Source organism: Sycon ciliatum, chromosome 3 (genome assembly GCF_964019385.1).
Source record: "Sycon ciliatum chromosome 3, ocSycCili1.1, whole genome shotgun sequence".
NCBI lineage: Eukaryota > Metazoa > Porifera > Calcarea > Leucosolenida > Sycettidae > Sycon > Sycon ciliatum.
This window is the reverse complement of record NC_088645.1, coordinates 24,515,436-24,528,631: the sequence shown is the minus strand read 5'-3', so window position 1 is coordinate 24,528,631 and position 13,196 is coordinate 24,515,436.

Sequence of the window (13,196 nt, the reverse complement as noted above, 5' to 3'; positions counted from 1 at the left end):
TAATGTTTCTTCCTTAGTGGTGTAGGTAGATTCTGTTTTGTAAGCATAGTAGGACTACTTTTGTTTTGTAAGTCACTCTCATTCTCCACGCTTTGCTGTCATTTGGTTATGTTTTAAAGTAGTTTTTATGACCTGATGTTTGTTTTTTATATTTGTAGTTCGATTGTTGACACCTTTTGTCTTTTCTTTGGGTTAAAAGGTTAACTTCATCCTCGTTTTCTTATTGCCTTGTATTGGAATTTGCCCATAAAAGTGGCTACGGTGTGATAATGCATTTTTATATTTCGTGTTTTAACATTATTTTCAGAAAATTGCTCTTACAATACCTTGCGTTTTATATTCATAATATTGTTGCCCGTAAAAGCGGCTTGGTCACATGATGATGATGATTTTTTTTTTTTTTTTTTTGATGATGATGAAGCCACTTCTTTGGGCAAACAAAACACAATTTCCCAAGATGAAGGAGTGGAACCCTACACAAATAATAGTTTAAATGAATCCAACGCAAAGATCGTTTTTCCATGAAATACAACAATTGAACACAATTACATGCTTAAAGGCATGAAAGCAACAAAACAGCAACAAAAGGGTAAGCGCCATACCAATCCCGCATGCACAGTCAGGACACAGCACGATACTTAACAAACTAGACCTGACTCGGCCACGGCAATCGAGACATCATGAAAACATCTCGCCGGATGGTGGTACCGTGACCGAGCCCCACGTATGCACAACACAGCAGCACGCAGCAAAGCAAAAGACAGCCGACAGCGGAGTAAACCAATGACCTGGGAATAGTGAGATCCCGATGACTCGGCCTGCATCTGGCACAGTCTCTTGAGGAACACATTGCACAGCCTCCCACAACCACCATGCACAGAGAACACGAGAGGTGTGAAAGCGGCTCTTTCTACATTTGTGACTCTTGGCCCATATTCGTTCCACTTACGCCGCTCGTGCTGCTGGTACAATGCAGGAAGGGTTCTGGACCCGTAGGAAGGAGCATCTGGGCAAAATACCCTTACATCAAAAAAAGCTTCCTCCCCACGGGTCCAAAACCCTCGAGCGGCTATGTCCAGGCGCGCATCCTCTCGGCGGTTCGTTGACCGAAGAGGAAACCTCTCACCAGAAAGAGGTTGCAGCGCTGGTTCTGTCGAAACGGCAGTGCAGACTTCAGTCAATTCCCTCGCCAGCAGGTCACGTATCTCGTTATGACGAAGTGTCGGGAAGCCGCCCCTGGCGCAACATAGCTGATGCTCAACTGAGAACAGCTCACCACACACACAGGTTGCTGGTGTATTGGCTAGCGGCCATGCATATCTCAATGCCAGAGCATCCCGGAAGTCACGCTTGGTGAGACGAAAGCCATGCTCCGCCAGGGGCAGCACGCTCAGCCATGAGGATGATCCTTTCTCCGTGTGTTCTTCTATTCGTCGCTTCGTCATCTCATCGCTCGTGTCCACTATTTTGTTCCTGGCTGCCTTTGCGCGCTCCCGGTTTTCGGTGTGGACGACACGCTTTTTGTGACGCATTTCATCGATCATCCTCTGAAAGGGGGTACCAGCACCAGCAACATCAGCAGCCACATCCGGTCCAGGGTTTGAGTTGCCAGCGACCTCCCGCGGCTGCACCTCCGTTGCCGTCATCGTGGGAGTGGGAGACGCTCCACCACGGTCAGCAGTATCTGCAGAAGCCGGCACATCTCCAGCGAGAGAAATTGGATCGCTATCCTTAGCGAAATCGCCCAGAACCTCCTTCACCATAGGTCCGGACACTTGCTTGGAGCCCTGGTGCTCAAACCGTGGTCGAGTCGTGAGGTCCGGAAGGGCCATCCCACCATCCCGTGTCGGGAGCTTTAGAATATCAATGTCTTTCAGAGGCACGCTCGGTTGTCCCACGAGCTCCGGTAGAAGTGAGGAGTGAAGCTCCCGCTCCAACGGCGCCAAGTCCTCCGCAGAAACAGCCATAGTTCGAAACACATAGTTCCATCTGTTGACTAAGCCATGGGTCAACGCAGAGTATGCTGCATGCGGCTCTGATGCGGCATAATTTGCCAAAATCTCTGTATGTTTCACCCACTCTTCTACTTTTGTCTCTTTGAATTCTCCGAGGAATGCCTCAGTCCCGATAGCAGCGCCCAGATACTGTACGCCACGAGACTTGACGTGGATAGTTGTGTCACCAAAAGTCTCGGCAGCCAAGGACTCAAAGCCAGGCTTGACGAGTAGTTGCGTTTTTGTTTCGTTGATGTTGTAGCCGTATTTTTGGCCCTCTTCCTTAAGGAGGTTGTACCACTTTCGCAATGGGGAGAGCCCTCCGGCAGCTGCCGAGTCATCTGCAAACCATCCCTGGCACACATCTGCAACATTGGTTCCGACTGACTTGACGAGAGGGGTGAGAGCCGTGGCATAAATGGCCATCGCAAGAGGGTCACCCTGGGTTGTGCCCTCCTGTGACAATAAAGACTGGCCACCACGCACAAAGAGGGATGCAGGGTCTTGGTAAGTATTCAATGTTATTTGTGCTAGCGGGGGGCATACTCGAGCAATATTGTGCAATGCAGCGCGGCGATTCAAGCTATTGAAGGCATTGCGAGCATCGACTAGCAACACTGCCTCAGCCTTTTCCGAAGCAAAGGCAGCCGTCATTGAGTGCACCATAGCCTCCACCCCAGCCGGGATGCCCGTGCAGGCCTGAACTGGTCCGCAGGCTTGCATAATGTCGGGTTTCATCAGAAACAATGCCGCCTTGGAGCACAGTCTACGAAACACTTCACATACCCCTATTGGCCGAACGCCAGGGTTCTTGTTGAGGGCAATGAGTCTGCAAGCTGTGTACGGTGTGAGTGAGCCGGAGGGGACTGAGTCGGTACAGATCAAGCGTGTGAAGCACGCCACTGCCTCACGCAGATCAGTAGATGCACCTTTGTAACATGTGCATAGCCGCCGCCAAGCATCCGCGTCCAGGCCGGAAGGACCCGCAGAACCATGCAGAGAAAGGGCAGTGCGTTTGATCAACTCACCATTGACGCTGGCGAAGTAGATACTGCTGACATTGCCCGCCTCCTCCTGAAGCAGGATGTCCGGTGCTGCCGGTGCCGACCCCGGATGCTTCCCGACGAGAATTTCACGGACTGACTGGGATTGATGAGAATCAGAAATGATGTCGTCCATGCCCAAGACCGGTTTATCACACTTGGGCTTGGTTGCATTATCCAGCATTCTCAGTGCGCAGTGAACTCGGCCCTGTTCCATCAAGTGGCCAAACTCATGAGCAGGGTCTTCGCCACGCCTGGATCTCCGATTCTGCGATGTCTTGAGCATATGCTGAATAGTTCGACCCTCCTGCACTAGCTCCATATAGGAACCCTGGATCCATAAATTTAGTCTGCGACGAGTGTGGTCAGAGCACTCTGCGGCAGGGCAATTCCGACCTACTCGCTGGAGCACCAACGCCGGAAGCAGGAAGAAACGATATAGAGCAGTGGCTTCCGCTCCTCGGGACGAATTGAACTTTTGAAGTTCTGACGTGAGTGTCCGAACAAACTCTTTGCCAACACTGCCGGTCGGAGCCCGGAAGAGGTTCTTTTCCCAACTCGCCACCTCCTGATAGATGTCAGCCATGTCAAAAGGCATGGAGACCCGAGGGGTGGTGGGAACTGGAGAGGCAGCGTCCGGCTGGCTCGAGCCAAGCACCTGCGAAAATGGATCCACATCCGCATGACCAGAACCCGTAGCCTGCAAATCGATATTCCCCGTAGATGGGCATAGCTGGGGTTGGGATGAGATAAGAGTGGACCGTGAGTCATCCTCCCCATGCACTGCCTGTTGTACAGTACCCCCAGCGCCCGAATCCACACTCATCAGTGGCGCACCAGAGTCAGATTCCTCCAAACTGGTAAGCAAGTCAACCTGAGATGCTGTCGGAATCAATGCAGTTGCAGCAGAGGTGCCACTCTGAATAATCTGGGGCTGAGAGCTCGGGACCCCAGGCACCGAAGCAACATTACGACAGGTGCCAAGTCGACCCCTCCCAGGATAGCAGTTACTACAAACTCTGCCAGCCCTGACACAAGCGCATCGTATGCACGTACCCCCTGCTTGGCAGCGACAACATGGCACCGCGCTGGCTAGACCGCACTCGACTATGTCACTTGGGGAGAATGGCGAGGAATCAGAGCTGGGATGAATCCCAAGTGGGTGATCTACACGCAGCCAGGAGTCGACATCGCGCCTGCCACTGCCACAACCCCCATCTGCAGATGCAGTGGATTCATCAGAGCTATCCTCCGGTGATATGTTTCGCTGAGATGGCTGGCTGGCTGAACATCCTCCACCACCACTGACCACAATACCAGCGCCAACAGCGCCAGCAGGCTGCGAGGCGATGGATTCAGTTTGGTTGTGACAAAGGCTAGGGGTAGCTCTACCAGGGTAGCAGTCCACACAGCGCTTCTTCGCACGAACACATCTGCATCTAACACATTTGCGACCAATCTGGCAGTTGCAGCACGGCATCGCGACAGAACTGGCAGGGATAGGAGGTGTGAGGATGACTGAGGTGACGACTGCATCAGGACTGTACGACCAGAGTCACCAATCGTGTCAGAAACTGCCTCCAGCAGCAAGGCAGTCACACTCCTCTCATGATGATGATGATGATGATGATGATGATGATGATGATGATGATGATGATGATTCGGATGCGCTTGCGGAGGTCGGTTGGACTTTTGGCTGCTCTGGTTGGAGGAAGAAGCTTGCTTGGCTGCTGAGCTGCTTGATTGCTGTTTGGTCTGGAGTTGACTGGAGCAGCTGTTATATCTTCAAGTTGGCTAGGTTGGCAGTGTCCTGCCATTGGATGAAGTCTCCTGGTCCAGGTGTGGTCGAATCCTTAGCGCAAGGGCTGAGTCGTGCGTTGCGCCAAGCTGGATTAGCTACACCGCTGCATCACGCGCTGAGGTGAAGTGCTTGCGCCACTCATGGGCGCTTATTAGTGACGGATGTTTCTCCTGCTGTTGCTGGTCCAGGTCGTGGCACTTGCCTTGCCGGGCTGTCACCAGGGGTCTGCGCTATCCGTGTTCCGCGCTGACTGGGTGGTTGGCCTGATGCCTTGCTGTAGGTGCCAGACGGGCAGGGCATGTACACGATGTTCGTGTGTGAAGGCTGGGAGAGTTTGTAGCGATTGCTACCCGAGTAGGTCTACGCCCAGCACTTGCTGTAATGTGTCTGCAGCTGCCACTGCCAGAGTGCTACGCAGCCGACCACCGCCTATCGCCAGTGCTGGTGTGGACCCAGCTCTCTCTTGTGGTGTGGATGGTGCAAGTCTACAGTCGCGGCCTCCCGTTATTCATTCTGTCTCTCGGGATTTGGCACCTCCTCTCACCGTGGCAAGTGCTTTTGATGCCTCTGTTAATAGCAGCCAGGAAGGTGATGGCGGCTCTAGTGAGAATGCCTCCGGCTCTAGAGCCTCCGGCTCTAGTGAGAATGGCGAGGAGGGTGATGAGTGCTCCCCACACCTTGCCACGGTCAATCGAAGTGCGACCCCTGATCGTCCTCACGGAATAGATGTGACATCACCACCTCCTGCCAATATCTCTGCGGTCGGGGCAGAGCATGAATCTCCTGGAGGTGATACATTGTTCTTGGCTGGTCTTGCTGACAGTCAACGCCCAGTGAATGCAACATCGCGCTTGGAGGATGCAAGTGTAAGGGACCATTTCGTGCAGTCGGTGAAGGCAGCATATGAGGTAGTGGTCACGTGGAGGCGCAACCTATTCATTGTTCCTCATGGCTCGGCCGGCATTCTATTTGTTGGGGAATTGTCTCGGCTCATTAATTGTTTTGCTGATGGCTCAGATATACGGTGTGTGGCCTGGAGAGCTGTATCAGTTGCCTGCCACCTCCTGCTACAGCAGCCACACGACTCGAGACTGCAATGCAATCAGGCGGATCATCTGCGCCGCCGTATGGGTCTATGGCAACGAGGAGCCATCAAGGAACTAGTCGAGGAGTGTGCCTGCTTTCAGGCTCATCTTCCCAGGCGTGTCCCTACGGCACCGGACCGCCCAGAGGAACTGGATGACGTCAAGTTCAGCAGGCCGGTGTTCTCGGGACGCATCCATTCAGCCATCAGGTATCTGGACCCGGCATCCTCTGGAAGGGTTCTGGGAATGGATGAAATTGGGAATCCGTCCACAGGTGCTACAGTTCGTGAGGTATTGCTGGAGAAGCACCCCATCGCGACTCAGCCTTCCGAAGATGTCCTCCTTCCTGGTGAGCCGGCCGAAGCCAACAACATCTTGTTCCAGAGAATCACACCGGAGCTGATTCGTAAATTAAGCCGGCGGATGCACGGATCGTCGGGCCTGTCCGGCCTGGATTCTGATGCATGGTGTAGAATGCTGACGTGTTTTAAGAAGGCTTCAGATACTCTCTGCTCTGCATTGGCTACTGCCGCACAATGTCTGTGCACGGTGACCGTGGAGCCAGAATCAATGTTGGGGTTTACATCGGCTCGCCTGATTCCACTCGACAAACAACCAGGTGTGCGCCCAATCGCGGTCGGTGAGGTGCATAGGAGACTGATCTGCAGAGCTATTGCGAGGATCACGGAACACGACGTCCTCCGCGTAACTGCCCCCCACCAGACATGTGTTGGTGTTCCATCAGCCTGCGAAGCCTCAGTTCACGCAATGACGTCCATGTTCGCTGGACCAAATACGGAAGGAGTATTGTTGGTCGACGCATCAAATGCGTTCAACTCGCTTAATCGTCAGGCCGCACTCCATAACGTTCCCCACATTTGCCCTGCTCTAGGCAAAGTGTTTGCCAACACCTACAGCTCGCCAATTCGCCTTTTCGTTGCTGGTGGCGGTGATATATTGTCACAGGAAGGGACATGCCAAGGGGACCCATTGGCAATGGCAGTGTATGCTGTTGCCACAGCACCTCTGGTGAAGCACCTGGCAGCGGCTTGCCCGTCGGTCGTCCAGTCCTGGTATGCAGATGACGATGCGGCGGCGGATAGACTCCTGCAGCTCCGACAGTACTGGGATACTCTCGAACAGGCTGGCCGCGGATATGGTTACCACGCCAATGCAGCCAAGACCATCCTCGTTACGAAGCCAGAGCACCTCGATCGAGCGAGAGAGGTGTTTGACGGTACCGAGGTGACTATATCAGCCGAAGGAGCCCGATACTTGGGCGGTGTGCTGGGATCGGCCAGGTATACCGAAGAATGTATATCCGCAAAGTCGCGTTGCTGGGCACAAGAACTCAAGTCTCTGGCTGGACTGGCGAGGACCCAGCCACACGCGGCATACGTGGTGTTAACCAAGGGTCTGGCTGGCCTGTGGCAATACCATCGAGTCCGTGCCACACAGCACAGCCCTGAGGTTCTTCAGGTACCTGGCCAGGTTATCGATTCAGAGCTTTTGCCAGCTCTCCTGGGCCATGAGTTCGACCCCAATAGCTCACAGCGGGAGCTTCTGTCTCTGCCAACGAGATGTGGTGGTCTTGCTGTGCCGATTCTGCCTTCCCTGGCGCCTGTGGAGTATGCGGCCTCAACAAAGATCACTGAGCCGTCCGTGCGCCTGATTTTACCGCCAGATACATTAACGCCTCCAGAAGAGGCACCTGCTGCTCCATACCAGTCCTCCACACAGCCTCTGACCGTTGCGGGCGCGGAACAGCCTCACAACGTTCGGGGCTATTCTCCCGGGTTGATTCTATCGTCATCTCTACCCGATGATTTCCGCCTACATCCTGTACCACGGCCGGGGATCACTAGCCTGGATGACGCAGCCGGAGGCTCGGGCGCCGATGTTACCCTTGATGCCATCGGGGATGTTCGGAAGCGGGCACGTCAGTCACGTCAGCAGCGGCAAAAGAAACAGGATGAAAGAGTGGCACAGTTGCGCCCCATGCTACCGCCGGCGCAACAGCTTTTGTTGGAAACGGCTGGTGAGAAGGGTGTTTCAAATTGGTTATCCTCCATGCCGTCTTTCATAACGCCCAGTTCAATCCTGAACAAATCGGATTTTCGTGATGCTGTTTGTATTCGATATGGTTTGTCATTGGAGGGAGTGTCCAGTTCCTGTATTTGTGGGCAAGACATGACAATAGATCATGCCATGAGTTGCCCGGCGGGTGGTTACCCAATTGCAAGACATAACGAGATCCGGGACATTCTGTCAGAAGCTATTCGGGAAATCCTACCAGATGTGGAGAAGGAGCCTCTTCTCAAGCCGTTCGAAGGAGAAACACTACCACATCGAACTGCGAACCGGTCTTTGGAGGCGCGTCTGGATATCAGGGCGCGGGGCTTCTGGACCCGGCAGCAGGATGCCTTTTTTGATGTACGGGTAACACACCCGAAGGCAAGCCTGCTGTCGCGTACAGACGTCCTGCGTCAGCTGAAGACCCATGAACAGGCCAAAAAGAGAGAATATTGTGCCCGTGTAAATATTGTAGAGAGAGCATCATTTACACCGTTAGTTTTTTCAACTTCAGGCATGTGTGGGCCAGAGGGGTCTCGTTTTTTGAAAAATTTGGTATCGCTTGTTGTTGAGAAAAATCCTGAGTTACATTATTCTGTAGTCATGGGGCAACTTCGATCTGTATTGTCGCTGTGTTTGCTCCGCTGGTGTATTACCTGCATACGTGGTTCGCAGGCATCATACAAGCGCCAGCGCCACAGCTTTTTAACAAGCTGCCATACCCTTAGAGCACGTTGATGTGTACGGGTGTCTTATGTTTGTTCTTTTATTTTCCATTATGAGCAGGTCTTCTCCGATTGGTGGCCCCATGCCCCATGCTCATTGTGTTCAACTGCACTTTGCGTTCCTTTTTATATTGAGTTCCAGTGCACTTTGTGTTCATTTTCCTCTCTTTTTCATTCTATTTGAATTTTGATGTATTGCGTTTTTGCTTGCCCGTACAAGAGGCTGTTCAAATGATGATGATGATGATGATGATGATGATGATCGTTATGTTAAGTCCCGGTTTCGCTCAGTCAGTAGAGCAAGCGGTTACAGTAATGGATAAGGGTTATCATACAGAATTGCACACTTATTCCGAGAGAGAGAGAAAGAGTTCTCCAGCATGAATCTAAGAGGTAGGAACTGATCTTAATCGGCAAGAAACTAATCCCGTAGGAAACTAGAAAGGCAGCAGCTTTTATAGGGTGAGTAAGTAAGCTAGCCTATGGTCAGGGGATACGTAGAGCAGAGAGAAGTAAGAAGAAAGGTCAAACTACAAGGTACATGATTGTGTGGGCAGAAGAATGGGAAAGGTCGGGACATGGCACCTGTGCAAGAGGAATACGTTGTAGAGGAAGAACTGAATAGAAGGGTGTACAATACATCGTATACATGTAGGCGTGCAATAATACCAGGAGGACAACTGTTGAAAGGGGGAATTAGGATGTATGGACAGCTGTTAGTGTAGATAACTAAAAGTGCGGCTGAAAGTGAAATGCATCAAAAGGTCTCCAGTGTGCAGCTACTGTGCTATCTAAGGTCAACCTCGAAAGTGTGTGGGAACAATAGATGAATACAGCGCATAGTATAGTATTAGTAGAGTGCATGTAAAAGAGGATAGAAGGTGAGGCTGGTGTAACAAGTCAAGTACATGTGCATTTCATATAATGTATGTATTCCTATCTAACATAGCCCTCCCCTTTGCGGGCGCATGTCCTCATGCGAAGAAAAGTAAGAGGGGACATGTACATGTACATGCATTGCAGCAAACAGAAAAGTACAAGGCAGTACTAGTAGTATAACTATAAGACAATGACATGAAGAAAGAAAAAGAATGAGTAGCTGGCGGGGTGGGGTACTTCAGAGGGAGTGGGTGTGATGAGGAATGATGAGTGTGTGTAGAAGAGCTGGATTGTTGTAAGGTATGATTGTATTGTACTTTGTAGCTGTGGAGTGTGGCACGGGTGGATATGATCATGGATTCGTGTAATGTAATTTGTAATCATGGATTGTCATGTGTGGCAGGACAGTATGGCTTATTATTATTATTATTATTTATTCATATTTTACTAGGGCAGTCCCCACAGACCTATGGTCCTCCTACAGGGTGCCCTAGCCACGTGAAGATAGCGGAGCGAAATGCAGCAGGTAGGGATATGGTGCGAATCGCGGCAGGGAGGGCGTTCCATCGGTCAGCTCCAAGATAAGATACAGAGTGATAGCCAAAATACAATCTGGCATGGGGCAGTACCAGGCCGAGCAATTCCTGAGAACGGGTAATTCTAGCAGTGCGGGATAATGAGACAGCACGAGGAGTGAAAAGTCGGCAAAAAAGGGGGGAAGCTTGGTAGACTGAGAATAAAGTAGGGACCCTGTGTGAAAAATGTAAATGTGTGAAGGACCTGTCTCTCTGTGGAGCGGTAAAATGTATAATGTTCACGTCTCAATTTTGGACGGTTAAAAAGGGATGTGTAAAAAAATCGCGTCACTCTTGGGGACGGTAAAACTGGGAAAGTATACTCGCACATCATGTGGCGGTATATCATGTTACATGGATTTGTGAGTTGAGTGCGTGCGTGCAGGGTATACAGTATTTGGCGTCTGTTCAAGGGCAGGGACTGGTACATGGTGACTGCTGATCCAGCAAACTGATTGCATGGTCTGTATGTGGTTGACATGGTCTGTATCAGTGTATGGGTAATGAAGATGCTAGGAAGCTGTGTTGTCAGAAACTTGTGAAAGCTGTTGTGCTTGAGTGTGGCCATTGTAAAATGTTGAGTGATCCAGAACTACATGTAGTTACAGTACTGTGCACTGTGTACTGTATGCATCTGTATGTAAGATAGACTTTTGATAGAATGATGGGGCTGGGAGTGGGATGGGTTGAATGATGCGACTTGAGAGTGTGAAAAAATGGACTGGAACAACTATGCCTATGATAGCGGAAAGACAGCGAATAAACTAGCGAGGGATAGCGTAGTTTGTATGATATGGTTGGCACAGTGAAACGACTTACTAGATATTTCCGTAGATGAGGTTGAAGAGTTTCTCGTAATAGGTTCAGGAAGGAGAATCAACGTTGACAGACACTGCGTGCGATTGGTCAGACATAGCGCTATGAGGTAGGGGATTGTCCACGTACTCAGCATAAGCCTTCATTATCATCTTGCGAATCTTCTTGCCTACGTGCTTGCCATGGCACAGCATTGTTGACAGCCAGACATACCACTAAAGTGACGAAGAAGACTGGGACGAACTTCATCTTGACGAATAGGATTAGGAGGAGAAAAACTTGGGCAATAAAATACTCGCTACGATTGAATACGGAAATCTCAGGTCGTCGTGTCGTTCAGAACCGCTGTTGGGGGCCAAATGTTAAGTCCCGGTTTCGCTCAGTCGGTAGAGCAAGCGGTTACATTAATGGATAATGGTTATCATACAGAATTGCACACTTATTCAGAGAGAGAGAGAAAGAGTTCTCAGGTAATACACTGTAGTCTAGCATGACACTAATCCACAGGGAACTGATCTGCGGAGAGCTGGTCTTAATCGGCAAGAAACTAATCCCGTTGGAAACTAGAAAGGCAGCAGCTTTTATAGGGTGAGTAAGTAAGCTAGCCTATGGTCAGGGGATACGTAGAGCAGAGAGAAGTAAGAAGAAAGGTCAAACTACGAGGTACATGATTGTGTGGGCAGAAGAATGGGAAAGGTCGGGACATGGCACCTGTGCAAGAGGAATACGTTGTAGAGGAAGAACTGAATAGAAGGGTGTACAATACATCGTATACATGTACTTGTAGGTGTGCAATAATACCAGGAGGACAACTGCTGAAAGGGGAATTAGGATGTACATGTATGTACAGCTATTAGTGTAGATAACTAAAAGGGTGGCTGAAAGTGAAATGCATCAAAAGGTCTCCAGTGTGCTATCTAAGGTCAACCTCGTAAGTGTGTGGGAACAATACATGAATACAGCGCATAGTATAGTATTAGTAGTGCATGTAAAAAGAGGATAGAAGGTGAGGCTGGTGTAACAAGTCAAGTACATGTGCATGTCATAATGTATGTATTCCTATCTAACAATGGTTCTGCCAATTGCACTGCTTTTCGAGCAGAATCTGCCACCTTTTCGAGCAGAATCCGCCGGTCTTGCGACCATTTGAACCATATGGGTGTTAGCCCTGGTTCTGACCCTCATTATACTACATGACTTGTACTAGGGAGTTGTTTGAGTCTTCTTGGGTTCTTTTCTTGAAGAATAGGTTGGAGGGACTTCGGCGATACTTGGGTAATTGTGTATTGCTCCCTACGCGGGAGCTTGCGCTATTCCTGCCGACTTGAATTCTCACTCGACTCACTCACGACTGCCATCCAGAGCACGCGAGAAGTCCATCGAACCTTCGACTCGGCAAACCTGCAAGAAAGCGCCACTCCCTGCTCAATACACAGTGTTTCGGGGAATTCACCCCTCATCAGTTGAGCTTGAGTAGGCTGAGGAAGATTGTGCCTGAAGAGCACCACTTACCCATGTATAGTGCTCTCCAGGCACAAACATCACCAGGGATACGAACAGAGACGCTTCGTTTCCAGCGCGACAAACACCTCGTGAACCACAGAGAGCAGCGTGAGTCAGTGTCGCCCATGGAGGTGCTGAACAAACGCTGAGGACCGTTGGCCATTCACAACATTGTTGCCTCCAAACCATCTAATTCGCAACCCCCCCCCCCCCCCCCCCCCCCCGCCGGGACAACAATGTGAAGAAGAGGTTGGTGCGACTTCGGCGATGCTTGTCTAATTGTGTGTTGCTCCCTACGTGGGAGCTTGCGCTATTCCTGCCGACTTGAATTCTCACTTGACTGACTCACGAGAGTCAGTCAGACTGACCAGTGAGAATTTAAGTCGGCAGGAATAGCGCAAGCTCTCACGTCGTGACTGGATTTCATTGAGCAACTCTGTACTGTAACCTCTCTATTATCGTAAGATAAACCTTGTTTTTGGGAACTCGTGGCCTGGCACGAGGAAAACATGGATGCAGTGAATGGGATTTTCGGTCTGTGACCACTTGCTGGTGAGCTGATCTACTCACCTCTAGGCTCCGGCGGATTATGCTCGTGAAATCATGGAATTATGCTTTCATGGGTGCTCGCATTATGCTCGGAAAATTCAAAATTATGCTTTGGTGATGTTCCGACGCGGCCATGGATAGGCCTTCACCACG